Genomic DNA, 22,933 nt, shown 5'->3' with positions numbered 1-22,933 from the left:
TACGACTTCTGTCTTATGATTGAGGGCAAGCCAATCTCTTGCCTGCATTCACCAGGAATTTAACTGCAGAGCTGGAGAAATACAGGCAGTCTGCTTTTCCTAGTGAGATACCATACACCTTGATTGAGAAGTGAGGGAGAAAGGAGTCCAAACTTATAGGCAACACCTTATCAGAAAGAGGCTTCCATAATCCTGAACCAAGGACTCAGGAGAAGGGAATCATGATTCAAGTGCTGCAGAGTCTCAATGTTCTTTCAGAGTTTTAGTGTATTTTCTTGAATATTTCTTCATTATCAATATGCGCTTAGGACAACTTTCAGGGACTTTATATGATGTTTAAAAATAACTTTTACCAGTTATATTTGTGTCACTCTAGGACAGGTCTATGGGGCTCTTCAATGTGTCATTACAGAAGTAGAAACTAAATTTTTAAAAATATTCGTTTTCATTTAACTATTTTAGCTCCGTGTAAGTTTTGACATATTTTTGTTGTGGAATTTAAGATATTTTGAATAATCATTATGTAAATCTTCCTAAATCATTGATTATTGAGAAATGCATTACTTAGTTTCCATGGAGGGTTTGCTATTTGTCTTTTTTAAATATTGATTCCTAGCTTTATTCCACTGTTTACAAAGATTTCAATCATTTATAATGTGTTGAAGCCTTCCTTATGGCCCAGAAAGTACTCAATTTTGATACATACGTTTGAAAAATAATGTATATTTTGCAATTGTCAAATTCATCATATTAGGTCAGGTTTGTTAATTTTGTCATTACAATCTGTATCTCAACTTCTTTTTCTGCTTGTTTTATAAGTTAATGAGAAAATGTGTTAAATCAATGGTATGTTTTTTTTTTCTATTCATCTTGATGCTCTTTTATTAAATGCATGCATATTTAGAAAGCAGAATTACCAAGTGTTACTTATATCTCTTGTGATATTTTATGCTTATATTCTATCAAGTACCATTTCTTGTTGATAGTATCACTACCCCAGCTCTTGTTTGGTAGAGTTTTGTAGTATATACTTTTCCATCTTTTTGCTTTTAGTCTTTCTGTCCTCTTATTTTCAAAGTTTGTCCCTTGTATGAAGTAAAGAGTTGGAATATGCTTATTAATATAATCTGATGTTCATTGTATTTTAACTGGAATATTCAGTCATTTTGTATATCATGGCAATTATTTATATGCCAATCTTTAATATTACTGTTATTTTCTATTTATTCTATCATATGTCTTTTTCATCCCTTCTTATTTCTTTTGGAAATCAAGTGTTTTAAAAATTATTTTCCTCTTCTTTTATCTATTAGCTATATATTCTTTCAGAGCATACTACAAGAATCACTTTGTGTACTCTTACCTTATTAGAGGCTATTATTAGTACTTTTGCAAGAATCTTAGAACACTTTAATTATATCCATTCTCTCCTACTTTTGTGCTAACATTGTGCTATATTTTAAATCTATATTTCATAATCCATAAGATATTCTTAGTTTATAGAATTAGGGTTCATTTAGATTTATCTCTTTATTTGGCCTTTCTAAATGTTTTCATCTATGATCATTTTCTTCTGTCCAAATAGAAGAAATTTAGAAATTTAGTGTAATTCTGCAGAGACTAATTCAGATTTTGACTGAAAATATATCACCTTCATTTAAAAAAAATTCTAATTAAATTGTTGTCTTGAAGTAAGTATAGATTCACATGCAGTTGTAAGCAATAATACAGAGAAAACTCATATGCCCTTATATACTTTCCCCAAAGATAATATCTTGCAGAATCGTAGTGCAGTATTACATGCAGGAATTGATGTTGATTCAGTCGAGATCCAGAACATTCCAGCACCATGAGGATCCTCACATTGTCCTTTTATGACTAAGGGGACTTTTCTCCCTTTCCTATCCTCTCCTTAATCCCTGGCAACCACCAATATGTTTTTCATTTCCATCACTTTGTCATATAAGAAAGTTATACGTATTAGTCCATTTTCTTTCTTCTTAATTTTTTATTTGTTATTTTTAGACATACATGACAGTAGAGTGTATTTTGACATAGTATATATACATGGAGTATAACTTCCCATTCTTCTGGTTGTACTTGATGTGGAGTTTCACTGGCTGTGTATTCATATATGAATATAAGAAAATTATGTCTGATTCATTCCACTGTCTTTTTCATTACCATCTCCCCTCCCTTCCCTTCGTTCCCTTTTGTCTAATCCAATGAACTTCTATTCTCCTCCTACCCTTATTGTGTGTTGGCATCCATGTATCAGCAAGAACGTTTGGCCTTTGGTTTTGGGGGATTGGCTTATTTCACTTAGCATGATAGTCTCCAGTTCCATTCATTTATGGGCAAATGTCATGATTTCATTCTTCTTTATGGCTGAGGAATATTCCATTGTGTATGAACACATTTTCTTTATCCATTAATTTGTTGAAGGGCACATAGGTTGTTTCATAGCTTAGCTATTGTGAATTGAGCTGCTACAAACATTGATGTAGCCATGTCACTATAGTATGCTGATTTTAAGTCCTTTGGGTTATATACTGAGGAGTGGGATAACTGGATCAAATGGTAGTTCCATTCCAAGTTTTGTGAAGAATCTCCATTCTGCTTTCCAGAGTGGTTGCACCAATTTGAAGTCCCACCAGCAATGTATATGTGAACATTCTCCCCCATATCCTAGCCAACATTTATTATTGCTTTTATTCTTGATGATTGTCATTCTGACTGGGGTGTGATGAAATCTCAGTATAGTTTTAATTTGTATTTCTCTTGCATCAGTCCATTTTCTAATACTATAATAAAATACCTATGACAAACTTTGTAAAGAAAGGAAGAGTTCATTTAGCTTACAGTTGTGGAGTTTCAAAGGCATGGTGCCAGCATTTGCTCAGGTTTTTTGTTTGTTTTTGTTGTTGTTTTGGTTTTTGGTACTGGGGATGGAACCCAGAGACTCTTTACCACGGGGCTACATCCCCAACACTTTTTATTTTTTATTTTGAGACAGCATCTCACCAAGCTGCTGAGGGCCTTGCTAAATAACTGAGACTGGCCTTGAACTTGTGATCCTTCCATCTCAGCCTACCAAGTCACTGGGATTACAGGTGTGCACCACTGCATCTGGCTGCATTTGCTCTTTTAATAAAGATCTCCTACAGAGTTCTTCACAATAGTGGAAACATGTGCAAGGAAGACAGCTCACACGGTGAGACTGGAAGCCAAAGAGATGGAGGAGGGCGCACTTTTATACTTTCATAACAACCCTCTCACAGGAACTAATGAGGGTCCTGTGAAAACCACATGGGTTCCTTTTGAGGGCAGTGCCCTCCATGACCTAATTGCTTCACATTAGCCCATACCCCTTAAAGGTTCCACACCACCTTCCAACATTGCCACACTATGGACTAGCTCCCAATATGCATACCCTCGAGGGGCAAACAGGAACCATGTCTAAATCACACCACATGTGAATGGAATCAATAGTCTGTGAACTTTTGAGATTGGATTTCCCACTCAGCTAACTTCTCTAGATATTCATGCAAGTTTTTGTCTGCATCACTGATTCATTCCATTTTAACACTGAGCAGTAGCCCATGGTACTCATGTATTATAGTTTGTTTACTCCTTCACCTACCAAAAGCAGGTGGGTCATCTCTAGTTCTTGGCTATCACAAAACAAACAAACAAACAAACAAACAAACAAAAAACAGGTGAGTACAGGTTTCTGTGTTACCATAAGTCTCAGGAAAGCAACTGCCAAGTCATATTGTAATTGCAGGTTGGATTTTTAAAGAAATGGCCAGTCTGTTTTCCAGAATGGCCATGTCACCTTACATTCTCACCAGCAATGTATGCATGGTTCAGTTTTTCTGCATCCTTGCCAACATCTGGTGTTGTAACCATTTTTTTTTATTTTAACCATTCTGAATCTCATTGTGTTTATTGTTTTTTGGTTTTTGTTTTTTTTTGGGGGGTGGGGGTTACCAGGATGAAAATCAGGGTCACTCGACCACTAAGTCATATCTGCAGCCTTATTTTGTATCAGTCTCACTGAGTTACTCAGTGCCTTGCTTTTGCTGAGGCTGGTTTTGAACTCTCCATCCTCCCCTCAGCCTCCTGAGCTGCTGGGATTACAGGTGTGTGCCACCATGGCTGTCTTCATAGTGGTTTTAACTTGAATTTCTCTAATGGCTGGCTGGTGATAGCGACATCTTTTAGTGTGCTTATTTTTCACCTGTATTCTTTGATGAGATATCTCTTCATATCTTTGCCCATTTTCTACTTGAATTGTTTTACCGTTAGGTCTTGAGAATTCTTTACATATTCTAAATATGAATCCTTCATCAGATTTTCAATTTGCAAATATTCCTACCTCCTCCAGCCTGTACCCTGTCTTTCCATCCTAACAGGGTGCTTGTCCTGTCTGTTAACTATTTCTTTTATAAAGTGTGATTTGGGTATTGTATCTAAGTGGTGTTCACCTGTGCTTAGATCTTCAAAGTTTTCCTTGATGTTTTCTTTTGAAAGTTGTATAGTAGCCACTCTGACTTTCATATTATGTATAAGGTTTAGGTTGAGGTACTACGCCCCATTTCCCCTGTCCCATGGATATCCATTTGTTCCAGTACCACATGTTTAAAGGAACATCCTTCTTCCATTGAATTGCTTCTGAATGTTTTTCAAAAATCAATTGGCCATACTTATGTGGAGGCTATTTCTGGTCTCTGTTGCATTCTGTCCTTATGCCAATACCACAAATTCTTGATAATTATAGCTATATAATATGTTCTGAAATCAGGATAGAATGATTCCTTCCATTTTAATATTCTTTTCAACTTTATTTTAATTCCATTCTCTTTCCACATAAATTTAAGAATAATTTTGTATATATCTACAAAAAAAAAAAAAAAACTTGCTAAGATTTTTAAAATTGGAATGGTGTTAATCCTGTACTCCAACTAGAAGAGAATGGATAGTTACCATATTGAGTCTTGAAATCTATATACCTGGTGTCTCTCCACATATCTGAATGTTCTTTAATTTTTTCCCACTGGCATTTTGTACTTTGCAAAATAGAAGTCCTGTGTATGTTTTATTAGATTACAATATATTGCATTTTTTGAGCAATTATAAATGATATTATATTTTAAAACTTCAGTCTTCATATGAAGGCAACTAATACATAGAAATACAATTGATTTTTTTAGGTTTATTTTGTACTCTGTGACATTTTTGAACACATGTGTGTTGTAGGAGGATTTTTGTTTTGTTGTTGTAAACTCCCTGGGATTTTCTACACAGTCATTTTATCCACAGTTGGAAGGAGACCATTTTATTTCTTCCTTCCTTTCCCCTATGCCTTTAATTTCTTTCTTCACCTTGTCGAAATGACTAGAAATTCTATTGTTGAATAAAAGTGCCTATTTTTGCCTTGTACCTGATCTTAGGGAGAAAATACTCTTTCACTATGAAGTATGAAGTGAGCTGTAGACTCTTTATCAAGTGGAGAATATTACCCTTATTCCTATTTTCTATGAGTTTTTTTTTTATGAATGGGTATTGAATTTTGTCAAATGCTTTTTCCTGTTTCGGTAAATATAACCATATGATTCTTCTTCTTTAACCTGCTAATATGGCAGAACACATAGAACGATTTTCAAATATGAATCCAGTTTGGCACCATAATAAACTCCACTGGGTTGTGGTCTATAATTATTTACACATATATTGATGGATTGTATTTCCTTAGTATTTGTTAAGGATTTTTAAAATGTATATTCAAGAGAGATATTGTTCTGTAATTTTATTTTTGATGTAGTATTTGTTTGTTTTTTACCCTAGAGTTAATACTACTTTTATAAAATAAGTTGAAAGTCTTCACATTTATTTTCTGGAAGAGATGTGTCTAAATGGTGCTAATTCTTTATATGTTTCTTAGAATCCTCCACCAAAATCAACTGGTTCTAGAGATTTTATTTTGGGGAGTATAAAGTGATGAGTTCAATTTCATTAATAGTTTACAGGGTAACTTAATTATTTTCACTGTCACTGTACTGTTGATATAAACTTTCTCTTTTACCCCAGTGACTATCTCCTAGCAGCCAGACCTGGGGACTTCGGGGGCAGTCCTGAGGTCTCTGGCCTCACTGGTGTTACAGGCTGTTTGGGTTCTCACTTGTTTCACACTCTCTTGGTCCTGCTCTGGCTCATCCTCACTGAGTTTCTTTCTCCGCTGGTGATAATGGCTGAATCGGTTTGGCCCTCTCCTTTTCTTGACTTTAACTGCATCAGCGGCAGCTCTGGCTGAGGCTTTCTCGAGCCTCCTCCAAGGGGCTTTCTTGCCTTTTCTGCATTTGGCTTGATGAGGAATCTTCCCCTTCTTCCTCGCTTTGGTACCTGAACTTGATGTTTCATTATGTGTACCAGACACTCATGATTTTCTGGCCATCTTTACCATGATGGTCCCGCCCAGAGGTCTTGAGAATATCTTGATTTCTTCATTGAGAATATCTTCATTCCTGAAGAATATTTTTGCTGAGTAGAGGATTCTGGATTTAGTTATTTGCATTCAGCAGTTGAAAACTGTACCACTGGATGTATGGCCTCCTTGGTTTCCCATGAGAAATCTGCTGTCACTCAAATTGTTTTTCCCTATAGAAAAAGTGTCATTGCTCTCAAACTGCTTGCAAGCCTTTTTCTTTGGCTCTAGTTTTCAGAAGTTCAGTTATGATGTGTCTGGGTGTAGATTTCTTGGGGTTGATCCTGCTTGGAGTTTTCCATCTTCTTGAAACAGTAATCTTTTGACTTCTGCAAAATTTGGGGAGTTTCTTGTCATTATTTCTTCAATTAGTCATATCCTTTGTCCTCTCTCCTTTTAGGACTTCAACATATTAATGTTAAACTTGTTTTTGTTTTTTTTTTTTAATAGTCTCACAGTTCTCTAAAACTGTGTTCATTTTCTTTGCAGTTTGTATTCTTGGGAGCAGAAACTCCTCCACTTTCATTTTAAAGGATACATATATATATACATATATGTGTGTGTAGAATTCAAAATTGGCACTCAATTTCATAATTTCAAAGTTGATTGTTTCATTTTGTTCCATTATGTTTGGGATTTAATAGTTTCTGTTGAAATTTTTTTGTTTCTCCTTAAGAGTTAATATGATCTTTGTCTTGCTCTTTTTAAGACAATTGTCTTTGTCTTTAGCTTTCAGCTGGTCAGTCATGGTGTGCCTACATGTGAGTTTTTCTTCATAGTTATTCTCTTTGGGGTATATAGGGCTCCTTTTATCTGTTGTTTCATTTCTTTGGTAAGGTTTGGAAATTTTCCAATTTTCTTGAAATATTACTTCTGCCCTATTCTCTCTTCTTTCCTCTCTTCCAAATTCATATTGACCTTTAATCATGTCAAAAATGTTGCATTCTTTTTCCTTCCTTCCTTCCTTCCTTCCTTCCTTCCTTCCTTCCTTCCTTCCTTCCTTCCTTCCTTCCTTCCTTCCTTCCTCCCTCCCTCCCTCCCTTCTCTCTCTCTCTCTCTCTCTCTCTCTCTCTCTCTCTCTCTCTCTCTCTCTCTTACCAGGGATTGGAAGCAGGGGTGCTAAACCACTGAGCCAAATCCCCAGCTCTTTTTATTTTCATTTTGAGACGGGGTCTCACTAAGTTTCTTAGAACCTTGCTAAGTTGCTGAGGTTGGCTTTGAACTTGCGATCCTCCTGCCTCAGCCTCTCAAGCTGTTGGGATTACAGGCATGGGCCACTGTGCCTGGTCCATTCTTTATGTCTTATCATGATCCAGGCTAGATACTGTCTACTGATCTTTTATTTCAGTAGATTTTTCTTTCCATGTGTCTTCTGTGCTCTTAAGCCCATCTATCATGCTCTTACTTTCAGTTGTATTTTTTAGTTATTTAATTTTAATATGTTCTTTTGATAGATTTTTTTGTATGTAGAACTTTGCATCTTGTCATCTAATTTCCTTTAACATATTAATTATACTTTTTAAAAGTCTCTGTCTGATAACTACAGGAGATGAATAACCTGTGGGTCTGTGTTTCTCTCCCCTATTGCTTTCATCATGGATTCTGACCTACCTTCTGGCATTCTGAGTGATTTTTGATTGATTTTGAAATGATGCATAAGGATTTTTGAGGCTCTGGATTGTGTCATCTTCCTTTATAGAGGGCTTATTTTCTCTGGAAGGTCGCTAGAAGAGGGACAAATTACCTTGATAAGATCAGGGATCATAATGATTTAGGATGGGTCCTGGTTCTTGTGAGGGCTCATCTATTTCCTGTCTTCCATTACTTCTAACATGTAACCTTTCCGTCACGAGGCCTGGAAACTGAAGGTGTTCACCAGGTTCCAACTCCCCAATACTAATTTTGTCTCCCTAATACTGCTGAACTGCTGGACTCTACCTTTATGTTTTTAGCCTCTTTGCCATACTTTTTTTTTTTTTTTCCTTATGTAATGTAGGAATTTGCAAATGCTTCAAGGGGAAAACAGTGCAGATTGCTGAAACTTCTTCCTGTGATTTCTTTTTACTTGTTTTTTGAACCAGGACCACAGTTCCTTCAGTCTTTGAATCCTTCTGAAGATTCATATTCCAATTTTTGTCTCTTCAGTTTCTGAGCATGCTAAGAAGTCCCATGCCACTTAGCAGTCACCTATTAAGCCAGGCATGGTAGCACATGCTTGTAATCCCAGCTACTCAGGAAGCTGAGGTGGGAGGATCACAAATTTGAGGTTATCAGCCTGGGCAGATTCTGTCTCAAAAAAAAGGAGGAGGAGCAGGAGGAGCTAGGGGTAGAGCACTTGTCTAGTATACATGAGGCCCCGACTCCAGTCCCTAATACCACAAGAAAAAAACATCATCCAATAATTCCAATAATCTGAGGATAATCATTGGGGAATGTTGGGGTTCCCTCAATGCTATGGACTAAATGTTTGTGTTTCCCCAAGATTCGTATGTTGAACCCCCAGGTAATAGTATCATGAGGTAGGAACTTTTAGAAGATTAGGTCATGAAGGTGGAAGCTTTGCAAATGGAATCAGTGTCCTGTTAAAAGAGGCTCTAAAGAGTTGCTTTGCCCTTCTACCACGTGAAGTCATGACCAGAAGGTGCCATCTATAAACCAGGAAACAGGCCCTCACAGGACATCAAAGCTGAGGGCACCTTTCTTGGATTTCCAAACTCCAGAACTATGAGAAATAGATTTCTGTTGTTTATAAACCACCCAGTTAATAGTATTTTGTTATAGGAGCTCAAACAGACTAAGACTCTCAATATTATTTCCCTTTATTTGAGATCTTGGCATTTAAAATCTTTGTTGCCTCTGCTATTCTTTGAGGTTGCCTGACTACGTTTTTAAAAAATTATATCTAGCAATTATTGTTAACTCAGTGAGAATGTTAATTTGAATACATGCTAGTACATCATAATGGGAAACAGAAGTCACCCAAGCCTGTGCAATCTAAATATTTGCTTCCATTAGGACTACAGTAATTTGGGCATTGTTTAACACACTTCATAAACTCACAAACTTGTTAAACTCACAAACTTGTTAATGAGTTAACAAGTCAGTCAATGACTACAATAATTTGGATCATACTTTTACCACTTTCCTTGCTTACGATCTTTTTGAGTTTTCCTTGCCTTTCTGGTACTCCTTAGATCAAAGGTAGGTTAAGATTTTAAAAAATTCTCAGAGGCAGAAACTTCAGCCTTTCCCCCTCTCATAAGAAATAAAAATAAGATTCCCCTAAAATATAAAATAAACATAAAACGTAATTCAATTCTTTTAAAAATATATCAAATATAATTTATTTCCAAAAATTTGTGGCATAAATCCTGGCCCTGCCATGTACTAGGTAGGCAAGTTACTTAATCTCTCCATGTTTTAAATTTCTTCAGTTGTGAAATGTGGAAAAGAACAACACCTGTCTCAGAGAGTTATTATAGTGAATGATTTAGTGTATGCACAGCACTTAGGACAAAGTTCCGCATATAGTAAATACTCAGTGTTGGTCAATGTAAATGATTATCCAAAATTAACAGCAATAATCATAAAATACAACAGCATATAAGTTCCATATACTCATATTAAATATTTATGATTTATTAAGGATAAGTTGGATTTACTTGGTAAATTTATTTAGACCTATCTATTGCTAGATGATTTTGTAATAACTCAACATTTTTTTCTTCCTTTGCCTTTTTTAGGGTGGGGAGAGCCTTTGTCTTCCCTGTCAGTTGGGAAGAAAAGGAATCATGGCATTCTATTTTTGAGAGTTTATTTCCCCATAGGCAAGTCACTCAACATTGAGCACTCATTATGTCTGGGTTCTGTGCTCACCAAAGGGCTGTAGAGATGAAAAAGATTTTATCTTTCATAAAAGTCATCATAGACATATCAGAGTCAGACAAATAAACAAAAATGAAATATACATTGAGCTAATTATCATGTGGCGAGGTGTCAGAATTTTATAACACATTAACTTTATAATCCTCATAACAACCTCAGGGTGTAGGCTGTACAGCACAGAACACTCTTGTAACTTGCCCAAGGTCCCACCGTAAAAGAGATGCGATTTCAACCAGGTAGCTCCAGTGGGTCCATGTCCTTCCCACTAACACTAAGACAGAGGAGATGGCAACATGCCTACTTAGAAACAATGAGAAAAGACTGATTAGAATTTTCTTCTCATGGCCCAAACCACCTGTTAGTTTAGGTGTTTGAATCTGGGTCAAACTGCTTATTTAGTGGCATTTACCAGTTATTTCTGGGGAAATGGTCAGGCTCATGAATAATGAGAAGCCCTAAAATTCTTAAAGTAAGTAAAAAAAAAAAAAAAAAAAGGTAGATAAATACTTTTGAATGGGTATTTATTATTTGCTGAATCATTTTCGCCTTAAGAAATGAGCTGGCATTTAGAAAATCAAATTATATGTGTTTTCTTCAATGTGATGGACCACAACTGGAGAAGCCCTCGTATGCATTTCCTATGATACTTTCAACAGCATTTGGATTAATTAGCCAAATCGGTGGGAATCTGATCTACCAAGAGATGTGCATTATGGTGTGAGTCCTGCAGGTGACTGGCGGCATCCTGATTTGTAAGAAGAATCTCAAAGCCTGCGTGGTTTGCAAAAGGAAGTTAGTGATGGCAGATTGGAAGCATGCTATTGAAAAGAGGGCTACATGACCCATTTTTTATTTTGAAGTTCACTGGTTAGATCAACTTATGAGTTTAACAAATCAGTATGTAACAAAGTATACTTTGTAAAAATGAGAGAAAATTCAAAATGGAAGGGTATCCATCTTTGCCAATTTTCAAATCAGCCAATTTAAAATCCTGAATTTTAGGGATTGTTAGAAATGAGAACTTCTTAATTCAGAGGACATAACCTATTGACAGTGTGGTGTGGCAGTTTGACTCTCTTGGATACTAAAGCTGCATAAAAAGAGTTGATTAGGCAGCCACGCATTTGAAGCCAGAGAGATGCTAAATCAGGCTGCCTAGAACACTGGAGGCCCTGAAAAGCTCTGCTTTCTCTATCCTCTTCCCATCCCCAGTTATCATCATGTGTACGGAAATCCAAAACCACAAATGGAGCAAATTGCAAATTCGTGAATCGTCGCCATTGCTGAAATCTGCTCCTTCTGACATCTTGACTAATTTAGATAGACATTGGAGTCAATTGCCTTCCTTTAAACATGTGAGTTCCCAACTGTCATTTATCCAAAATTAAAGGGGGAGAGTTCTTTATAGTTTGCTTTTGCTTTTGCAGTGCTACAGCACCAGGAAAATAACTTTTCAAATAAAAATATTTCTTATCTCTTAATCGGGGCTAGGATGGAAGTAAAGAAAGATGTAGAGGCAGAGGACTAGGAAGACTGTATGGTCAAGCAGTCTGGTATCATTCAAGAAAAGATTTCTGACTTTACAGAAGAAATTTCAGGTTTTTAGAGTGACACAGACATATCTGCTCACCCAGTTTAGATTCCATTTATGTTTTCTAGCACCCCAGAGCTCCTCTTTAAAAAAAAAAATATGTATGTGAGAAACTAGAATAGAAGTTCTGATAACCCTAAGCACTTAAGAGTCCTTGGGGTTTTTAAAGGAATCTCTGCACCCTGCCTCTTAACTCCTTTGTCCTTTGATTAGGTGTACATTTTCTAAATGTCTTTTTCAGAGTATCTTCCTATGGGTTTAATTTAGTTTTGTTTAATTGACTTCCCGTTAATTAAGAAGGAGCATTAACTAGGTCATAAGCATGTGTGCAGAGTTAAAAGTAAACTAGGCAATCCTGAAGGAAATGAAGCAGAAGTTAGCAAACAGGTGAGACTGTCCTTTTGTTCTGCTGCTCTGGGTTTTTATAATTGAATATGAAGTTTGTGGGACACTAGACCATTTATTTAGTATTGAGCCCCAGCGAAGAGGTGTAGGTAGGAGGATTTAGGACTTGGTACCAGCAGGATGGCCCCAAAGCAAAGTTTTTGGCTTAATCACAAAGCTACTTTAAAGTAGGGCTGTCCTGAAACTCTTCTGGTCATCGTTTTTGCATAGATAATACACAATGCACATGCCCTGAATATCTCTTACCTGCTTTCCACACCCAGCTTGGTGTCAGGATCACTTGACTATTTTCTTTCCATCCCTAGCACATTGATGTGAACTCTGACATCATTTTATCTTTTCTTCCAAGTCCCTTTGTGCTTCTGGTTTTCTCATTTGCTTACAAGCAACTGTAATTTGGTAAGAAAACTACCTCCAGAATTTTTCAGAAACTGAAAGGGGGGGGGGGGGCTGAGAGAGAGGGAGGGGAGAGACTGGCTCTTCATGCTGATGATAGTGAGATCAATGAACTTCAGAGTAGTATGCATTTTCCTGTAAGCAAACTGTAAAGAAAAGACGGGGAAGCCTTAAAGAGGAAAGTTGCAGGCACTTCTGAGTCACAACTTTGGGAGCTGAGGTTGTCAGGAGCTGTCCGTGATGATTGTGTGCTGGGTGTATACACACACACACACACACACACACACACACCACAGTGACAGATGACCTATTGAAATAATTTCAGAGCCATTCTGTGGTTGCTACGACAACCAATGCTCTCTTGGCTTTCATCTGGCCATGTGACAGGGACTTTGACGTCAGCTAGAGGCAGAGTCTGTGTCTGAGTCCGCACAGGCAAAGGCTTGTGAGAATCTGGTGGATGCTGGACGTTGCTGCCGCCTCTGCGGCTGCTGTGGCTGTTGCTTCCTGGGGGCTGTGGAGCATGGACTGTTAAATCCTGCACTTCTCTGTGTGAGGTAATGAGTTTGCTTTATATACAAGTTAGATGTTTTATAGCTCACCGTGGTTTTCCCTTCTCTTTTACCTCTTACAAGTTTGTGTTCATGAGCAATTATTGTTGTGCCCGGCAAAGAATGTGAAGCAGCTTCCAGTCATGAATTTCGTGCAGCCTCTGGAATTTGGTTAAATTTGGATTAATGTTCTGCGAAATAGGTTAAAATATAATCGCCTTTCTTGCTCAATACTTGCTAACAACGTTATTTAGAGATATGGATTTTGCAGCTTGAGCCAAATATACTTCTTGAATTCCAGGAACCCTCCCTTCAGTATCGTTTTGGGTTTAAAAACTCCAGCATTGCTGTGCAATGTGCAACTAACTTTTTGCTTTTTGCAAGTGTGATCGGGTTCTCAATCAGCACAGAACAGTGTGGAATTTGGTTTCTACCTCACTTGCAGCATTCATAACTAGCAACAATGGGAATAGTGGAAAAGAATATTATTCTTTGAAAGTTGGGATTTTTCTTGTAAGTAAGGCCTTTGGCATTCTGAAAATGCCAGGGAAAACTGTCAACAGCTTCCTGTTTAGAGAAAAATAATGTGGAATATGCCAAGGAAGTTGGGGTGGAACCTTTAACATGTGTGCATGCAGTTGCTTTTTGGTTGTTAAAGCAAAGTGCACATTTTCCGAGTCTTTCCCTGGAAATTCAACTGTGAAGAGAATGGCATTGGACAGTTCTTTTTTTTTTTTTTTTAACTAAGGACTTATGAAAACTTTTTATTATTATTTTTAATTGAAACGAATTTCTACAGAGGCAAATGATAGCCCTAAAACTAAATGTACCATTGACACAAGGTCTACTAAAACGTAGTTATAAATAGTCTTTAAAAATCTGTTTAAGATCTTGAACGAATAATTTTGTAACTGTGTTTAAAAAGGATTTTAATCTCTCTGTCTCTATGATATACTATACTACAAATTGTTTTATTTGCATTGTTGCTAGTTCATTTCATTTCCAAGTTTGGTATTTTTAGGTTTTCTTTTATTGCATACAACTTGGAATATTTTTTAGATTGTAATTTGAATAAAACGTACAGTACTGAAATTAAAGGAAGCCTAGATTTATAACAAATATGATAGAAAAAAAGCAAATTTTAGAGAACCACACATAGTAACAGCTAGTATTTTAAGAGATAGAAAAAAACTGGTATGACTCTATATGAAGATTACATGAGAATTATCATTACCTGGGAATTATATCTCAATTCACAGTATTTTTATTTTTTATGTTTTTCATTAGTTTCAGAATTCTAATAGTTATTTATTTTATTCTTATAGGTAAGAATTTTGAACAGTACTTAGCTGCAGTGATAAGTGAATAATTGTGGTTATATCAATGATTTCTCAATAGCTTTCAGTGAGTGGAAATTCATTTAACCTGCTGGCATTTGATACATCTATCTTCCTCAGAGTCTCCATGGAGGATTTTCCAAAAGTCTAATGTGCTTACATTCAAGGCACATCTACTGAGGCATCATCTCATTATTTAATTATAATAACCCAGAGTCTATATTCTTAATACCTCTAGCAATATGTTAATTGATAAGTTATATTTCAATTGATCAGGGATAGGACCAATTAGCACTGCCATTTAGAAGCACTGTCTTTGATGGAGCACACTTTGATACTTATTTCACTCAAACTATGGTATAATCATGATAATTTTTCTTAGTTCTCTTTTTAAAATTAAAGGTATAAGATGATTGTATTTAACACTCTGATAAAATAGGCTGGATTTCAACAGTATAAAATATAAGAGAACAATTTAGTGTTAGTAGCAGAATGTCAATGATGAATTTTAAAGAAAACAACCTATGTTCTGAAAGCAGAGATGCTCTGAAATCTATAAGTATTTTCCTATGGGGGAAAAAAAAAAAAACCAAAAAAAAACCCTATATAAATATGACTCCTCAGAATGGTCTATTTACAGCAATGAGACTGTGTTGATTTCAAGGTCAAGTTTGTTTCAGCTTCTAAAGATGCTGGCAAGGAATGATTTACTCTAGAAAGCTGGCTGTTGCATTATTGAGTGCTTTGTGTATGGTTTCAGGGATTCTTAACCTTTCTGGTGCCATGGACCTCTGGTGAAACTTACAGACTTTTTAGAATGATGTTTTTAGATGCATAAAGTAGAGCATGCAGGGTTACAAAGAAAACCACATTTATTAAAATCCCTTAACCAAAATTTTAAAACTTGTGATATATGCTTTGTTCATATACATTATTAAATAATACAAACTAGCAGCAGATATACTAACTACCATGATTTTGACATAGTGGTGAGAGTAAATGCTATTTTTATTTGAGTCAGTATATCTATGACAATTGTAATAGGATGTGACAATATCTGTGATTTTTTTTTTGGCAACAATACCTCAGGTGCCATGGCATGTGGCCTATGTTTTAATTGAAAGAAATACTAAATCTCAGTTTGAGGTTGTAAAAAATAAAGATGTGATATTTTTTCCATCCAAGTTCACTGGATTCCTCTTGAATTCTGTTCACACCTAAGTGAAGTGATATGCGAACCGGTGATATCAGAAGGTCACAGAACCATGTTGGACAAAATCCATCACCTCGTTTTCACATTCAATTTCACCACATCTGATTTATTCTCTGAATGTGTGAATTTCACCATATTTTCTAAATGTCCACATGGCTACTAATCTGTAACTTTCCTTTGTTTTCCTCCCTGAGATCCATAATTAGTCTTATGGTTACCTGCACTGAGAAACTCTTACTGGGTTAGGTAGAAGTTGAGGAAAACTCAGTGTATCTATGCAAGTTATGCAAGTTCAAACCTTGGACCATAGAAGACTATAGCTATTTACAAGGGGATATTTATCTACTCAGAAGATAAGCAGATAGTACTTACATGAAGAATGCTGGATGCTATATGATGCTTTTTTTTTTTTTTTTTTTTTTTTCAGTGCAGGGGATTGAACCCAGGGCTTGGCATATTCTAGGCAAGTGCTCTACCACTGAGCCACATCTCCAGCCCTGCTGGATGCTAAATGAGATCGTAGATGAAGAAGGGACTTTGTATGTTCATGACATTTGAAGTGAGCATTACAGACATATGTGACTTTCCAGTTAATGGAAAGCACATGTGTGTGTGCATTGACAAATTGTTAATGTTATTTCCAGTTACTTAAGATTTATCTGCCTGAATGTGTCTCCAGGATGGGACACATTTCAAAATGAAGTGGGAAATGGAGACATTTCCCAAGTACAGAAACTTACTTGGACTTTTGGGACATTTAAGATCCATACAAGAGAGGTTAATATTGTTAAGTTTGACCTATGTGAGCGATGGTCTTATTCCCCAACTCACTTTGGGATGTGCAGAAAATGTAGCTGGATTTTCCTCTCCAGCAATCGGGTAGCTTTGTGGTTGGTTGACTGTTGTCACCGTGCTGCCTTTAGAGGGTCCAAAATCATTCTTTCTATTACATCAGCACCCACCATCTCAGCGTAAGAGAACGGGAGCAATGACATTTTGTACAAGCTGTTGCTTAAACTCAATCCAAATCCCTCACATTCGAAATGGAAGCTTAGCAATTTTTCTTTGCATCTCCTCCGAGGAATTACGAAAGAGGATTTTCTCAAACATTTCTTATTCTTTGGATTAGAACAGAACACCTGCTTTGGAGACTTTGGATCTGTGGCAACGTGAGAGAGAAACTTGGAAAAAGTCTAAAATATCTGACTGCAGGCTGTACTTTGTTTCTTGATCGGAGATGTTTGAAATTTTAAGTTCAGAAAGGAATGTGTCATTACTTTTTATGAAATCAGCTTTTATTTAAAATAGTGCCTCATGATGCAAATCGAACTAGAAATAGCATTCCAAAATATAGCATTTTTTTTATTGTTTCCCGAAGTGATGCCATAAGTTAGTGCTCATTAAGACTTTGATATAAAATTATATGATAAATATTTAAATTCACTGGAGCCACATTCTCCAAACTAAAAACAGTCTGTTCTTTTTATCTCTGTGGTTAAATTTAGAGGTTTTTTTTTTTTTTTTAGAATATATATATATCTATAAATGCCTTTAATTAAAGACACAGCATCACTTTAAATTTCAGTTTATGTTAATGTAAAACAGAATACAATCAGGTCACAATGAAGTTCTATATTTGATTTTCAGGAAAGAACTTTCTAGTCTGGAAGAGATTCCAGCCGTTGCTTATCTTAATGTGAGGATTGTCCATAGTTTCTGAATTCTGTGCCAGTGACTCAGGAAAACCAAAGCCTGCATGATGCCTTTATGAAAAGATAAATTTTTAAAATGTTGATTTTGGTTTTTCTTTACTTTTGTGAATGTAAACCCATCTATTAGAGGTAAATGTTGGAAGAGTATTGTGTTCTTCGGCTGTCTGCTCAACAGATTCCCACAATTAAGGCTGTGATCAAATTTGTGATGGCCATATTTACAACATCGTTAAAGATATAATAAAAATGCCATCCCAAATAAGTTATCCTGTCTTAACCATTTCCATGTCTTACCATGGATCAGATGTGGCATGATCACTCAATCAGCAAACATGTATGAAGTAGGTCTAGAATTGACAGAATTATATTAGGTATTTTGAGTCCCTCCCTAAGGTGATCTTGGGTGATGTCTATCACTAGCATAGAGAATCCTGATTGCTTTATGGACTTTGACTTCTGTTTGCTTGAGCTTTCATTCAAATATTCATTCTTTGCTGCATTCAATCAATTTTGAGTACCTATGTGTCAGGCATTCGACTAATCACCAGGGATGCTGTGGGGAACAAGAGAAGCATGGCCCAAACTGTCATGGAACTTACAGTCTAACTGTCTGGGGGCTCCACTCAGAGACCTGTGCACACCAGCAACCACGCTTCTCTCCATTACAGCAACTTGGGCCACAGTAGTCAAAAAGAGGTTCCTTACTAAAAGGAAAAACATCAAAACAGAAGGGAAACACACCCATAGATTCTACACCAGCATTGAAACTTACAGGAGGCCTTTCAGCCAGTGAACAGCTGGCCTCATTTGTGAGCAATCTCTTTCTACCAGTGTCAGGGATTCCAGGTCAGTTCTCCCAGTCCTACTCCCAGCAAGCCAGAGGCTGGCTGTCATCTCATTCAAGGGATAAATGAGACTGGTAGGGACTGACTTAGAGAATGATTTTCTTTTATGCCAAGATCCTGTTTTATGCAAATTGTGGGAACCATTGTATTTTTTGTAAGAAATCCTTAAATTGGTGCCCAATGCTCTCTCATCTTTCCTTTTCTCATCAGAAAAAGGCTCATTGCTTTATAAATATCCCCAAGTCCCAAAGGCATAATACCAGCACTCATTTTTCACTCATTCACAAATCAGATTGGGGACAAGGGTTCTGATCCACCCAGTCATCCAGGGACTCAGGTTCCTTCTGCCTAGTTAAACTGGTCTCAACACAGATCCTGACTCTACCACTTACTAATGATTCTTTGGGAAAGCTACCTAAGTCACAGTTTTCTTATCTGGATAATATTAGTATCTACCTCATGGATTCTTGAGTCAACTTACTTGGCATAGTAATTAACAAGTGTTGAGCATTTAATAATGTGACCTGTTATCAGTCATTTTCTATCTCTGGTATGCTGCCACCACCATCTCCCCAGGGTCTGGGAAGAATCACCACAGAGCTGGAGAAGGTGTGTCCCTCTTGTTATAATAGTTGATTCATAGAAAGCAACAAAGTCTTCTAAACTCTTTTCAAAATAACTGTTTTTTGACACCATCCCAATTTTATAAATGAGGAAAAAGAAGCAGCGAGAGCTTAAGCAAATCACTCAGTGTCATAGGAGCACATCATGGATCTCTAGAAGTTTGGCTGCAGAGTCCTGGCTCTTCTTCACTATGGTGTATTGCTCTTCAAACTGGAATACATTGCACTTTCCCTAGAAATATTGTTATACGCCATGGAAGACTGTAATCTTCAAAAAAGGTCATGCAATCCTACCTGCTCTTGTAGACCCTTGTCAGTCTCCATCAAGACCTGCAGTCTGTTGCCCCACCCTTGGAACCAAATGGCTTGTGATTGGTCCAACTGATAGATTACAGTGGAAACAGTGTAGATGTCTTTCAAGGTTTGATGACAAAAAGATACAATTTCTTTTTCTTTTGGGTTACTCTTTGTTTATCTCATGCATGACATTTGTCCTGGGATCCCATGTTGGAAAGAAGCCCAGACAATATGGAGTGGCATGAGTAGGTATTTCAGCAAAGAGTTTCAACTATGACCATGGACAACACCCAGCATCACTGCTGGACATGAGAATGAGCGAAGCTCAGGTGATCCCAGCCCCAGCCATGGGGTCTGCCTTCCCCCTCTGATGCCGGCTGGACTAAGGTGAGCTATCTCTGCAGAACCTTGCCCCAAAGTACAGATTCATGAACAAAATAAAAATTGTTTTAAACCCATAAGTTTCAGGGTAGTTTCTTAGGCAGTCAGAGTAACTGGAACATCGGCAGCAGCTAGAACCAAGTGTAATACATTTGTAGAGGGTTAAACTTCAGGAACATATAGATTAAAAAGGCTTTTGTACTTTGACCATAATATCTAACCTAATCTAAAATAATTTCTAAAAAAAAAAAAAATGAATTTCAACTACCAACCAAGTTACAAATGAGCTTTGGGAACACCTCCTATTTGTAAATTTGGAGCATGTCACTGCTGTTGCTGGTTCTAGAAGATTTGGCTTCACTGAGACTAGACTGTACGCTCTAGTGAAATCTCACTCATGACCTCCTGCCTGTGGACCCTTCCGCAGGAGGGTGCTATGTAGATGGCAGTCTTGGTGCCGTCCTTCCTGTCACTGCTTCCCCAGCTTCTCCACCTTCGTCTCCTTGCTCACGCCTGCTCTGTCTAACCTGCTGCCTAGTGTTCTATCGTTAGACCCTGCTGTCTCCTTGACACTCTCTTTTGGCCCATTTCCAGTGCTTCCAGGAATATTTTCTGCTCTAATGGTTTATAGTAAATCCAGGGAATTTCCCTTGGCCAGGTAAGATTTAGCTCGCTCTGCAAAGTCTTTTTCCTTTTAACAAAGCTGCTTCCATGGCAGCTGTCCCCATGGCTTGTGGCTCCACATATTGGTGAAACGTAGCATTCAGAATCCTCAAAAATGCAGCCTTTTTGTCCTTACTCAAGGGACATCTTGGTTTCTTCACTGCAGGGAAATCTATACCCCGACTCTCTTCTTGCTTGAACTTTACCCCTTTCTGATGACCTTCCCACTTTCCCCTAAGAACATGTCCATTCATTTAGTCATTCAATGTTTGTTAAATCCACATGGTGAATTCTACATTTAGGTACCTATGAAAATTCCTCACCTGTGTCCAGGGATTGGTAAACTTTCTCCTGTGGTCCCTCATTTGCTTACCATAGACACTGAGCAGATGTGGTCCAATCCCTAGACTTTTAAATAATTGGGACATGTCCCACTACATCCAAGATGTTCCAGCAAAGTGGGATACTGCAGGATAGTAGGACTAGCCAGTCTTAGAAAAGGTTGTATATAGTTCAGTTAGGGAGGCTGGGCAGCTGTGCAGCTGAGGGCCAGAGCTGTACTTTCTATCCTGGTTAAAACCTTTCATGATGTCATGGTCACCATGCTGGATCCCTCATAGATTAAGCATATGTGACATTGAGATGACTTCAAAGAGGAAAAGAGTTTTGGGCTTCAAAGAAGGGAGAATATCTGGCATGGTCAACAGCAGGGAAAGTATAATCCATCAATAACATGTTAGGTAACAGAGAATGATTGGGTAAAGGGGGGAAAAGGTGTAATCTATAGGGGAGGTCCATGAACAATCTAGAACTTATTAGTGTAAATTGGATTTGATCTGATAGACAATAGGAAACTGGAGAAAGGTCAGAAGCAGGTAAGTGATGTATGTGTTATATAGTGTTATTATATTTTAAAAACCCATTTCCTTTTGCTTTAGACAAGTTATGCTAAAAGGCTGAATATGTGCCAAGTGTTTTAGTTTTCTCCATTTTGATCATATACAAATTCTAAATCTTTACATTTAATAACTGTGAATTTTTCTGTGCCCTCAGTACCACAGGTGGCTTTTTAAACTTTAGCCAGGTGATATTTGTAGGTAGAGTTGTGTGTTGTCATAGTTTTAAATATATAATCTATTACTCAATAAAGTCATATTTATATAAAACCCAAACCAACTGAATAATTCATGATTTTATAACATTTTCTATCAAACTATACTATAATGATTATGTAATTATAATTAACACTTATAATGAAACTCTTGGGACATTGAACCATTCTGAAAAATCTTTGAATCAAGACACCAATGGAAGACTAAATTATGTTCAGTGAAGTTTTAGTTCTAAGTCTTTATATCATGCGATTGTATCTGAAGTCTTTGAACCCTAGCTAACAATATATTCTGATAGTTTGGCGAATCTCAGAATGTTCTTAACCAGAACATTCCATTCTTAAGATAAGTATTATAAGTGATATGTGCGAAAAGGTCAGTAGATATAACATATGTACAGTGTAAAGCATAGCAGGGGACAAATCCCTCCGTAGCTGACAAAAATGTTTGATAATCATTCTGGTGAAGTGCAAGGTTAGACATTGATGTTGATGGTAACTTCTTCACAGCAGCTTGTAGATGAGGACCGTCCCTGAGGTCCTATGCCTGAAGGAAATTGAATCAGCAATGCATTGTTCAACTCTCCAATTGCTTAAATATTTTAAAACAGTGGAGGACAGAGTCAGTTACCTCAGCTCTGCGAGTGAGTGAGAAGTGTCCTTTCCACTTTGAAGACCAGTGCTGCTGGCGGTTGTGGATGTTTGGAAATGGAAATTGATTTCTGTGTCCTGAGGCCTTGTTCCCTCTTGGATGTTCTAGAAGGAATGTCCTGGAATGTTGGTGAGCCCTGAACCCTTGCAAGTCCAACTGTCTGGGTGGGCAAAGCCAAGCATGCCTCTCTTGGGGATTTTCTTCTTAGAGAACTTGAACAAAAATTTAAGGGGAAATTAGTTCTTATTTTTTTCCATGAAATTATTTTTTTCCGATGTATTCAGAAGATGTTTTCAAAAGTGGAAGCCATTTAAGAAAGATGTAATCTCTGGTCCAGATTCCACTTTGTAGGAAAAACCATCATTAAAGTGTGTGGTGCTCATTTCCAAAAATGTTGGTTAACTTCCAATTTGAAAAGTCCAGTCCACTGCTATTGGAAAAAGTTCTCTTTCTCCTCTGATCCTTGAAACAGCCTACAAATTAATGCCAGGAACTGACCAAGGAGACTGCTAACTGCTGCATCAGAATCTTGTTAGGATGATTACTTTATTAAAGTCACAAAAGGCACAAAACTTGGTTATGCTACAATCCATGCCTGGATATAAGGTGAACAGGAAACTTTTCTTTATTGTGGTCAAATATACATATAGAATTTACCATTTTGGCCATTTTGAGGGTATGATTCAGTCGCATTAAGTGAGTTCACATTCTCACACAACCATTTCCACCAGCCCTCTCCAGAACTTTCCATCTTCCCAAGCTGAAGCTTCACACCCATTAAACT

The 22,933-nt window shown here is 37.1% G+C and overlaps 1 protein-coding gene across 3 annotated transcripts in view; it reads left to right on the top strand.

Moving 5' to 3' along the window:
* Positions 1 to 22,933, top strand: part of NCALD (neurocalcin delta) — a 364,457-nt gene that overhangs the window by 252,236 nt on the left and 89,288 nt on the right. Inside the window, exon 1 of one of the 3 annotated variants that reach the window (XM_079108705.1) lies at positions 13,106 to 13,321. The exons of the other annotated variants lie outside the window; for them this stretch is intronic. The gene's annotated coding sequence lies outside the window, so the exon portion shown is untranslated. Of the gene's footprint in view, positions 1 to 13,105; positions 13,322 to 22,933 lie in introns of those variants that run through there. 3 annotated transcript variants of the gene reach the window in all.

Source organism: Sciurus vulgaris, assembly GCF_902686455.1.
Source record: "Sciurus vulgaris genome assembly, chromosome: 1".
In the NCBI taxonomy this organism is placed as follows: domain Eukaryota; kingdom Metazoa; phylum Chordata; class Mammalia; order Rodentia; family Sciuridae; genus Sciurus; species Sciurus vulgaris.
The sequence above is the reverse complement of the archived record's forward strand: the minus strand, read 5'-3'. Positions and strand labels throughout refer to the sequence as shown.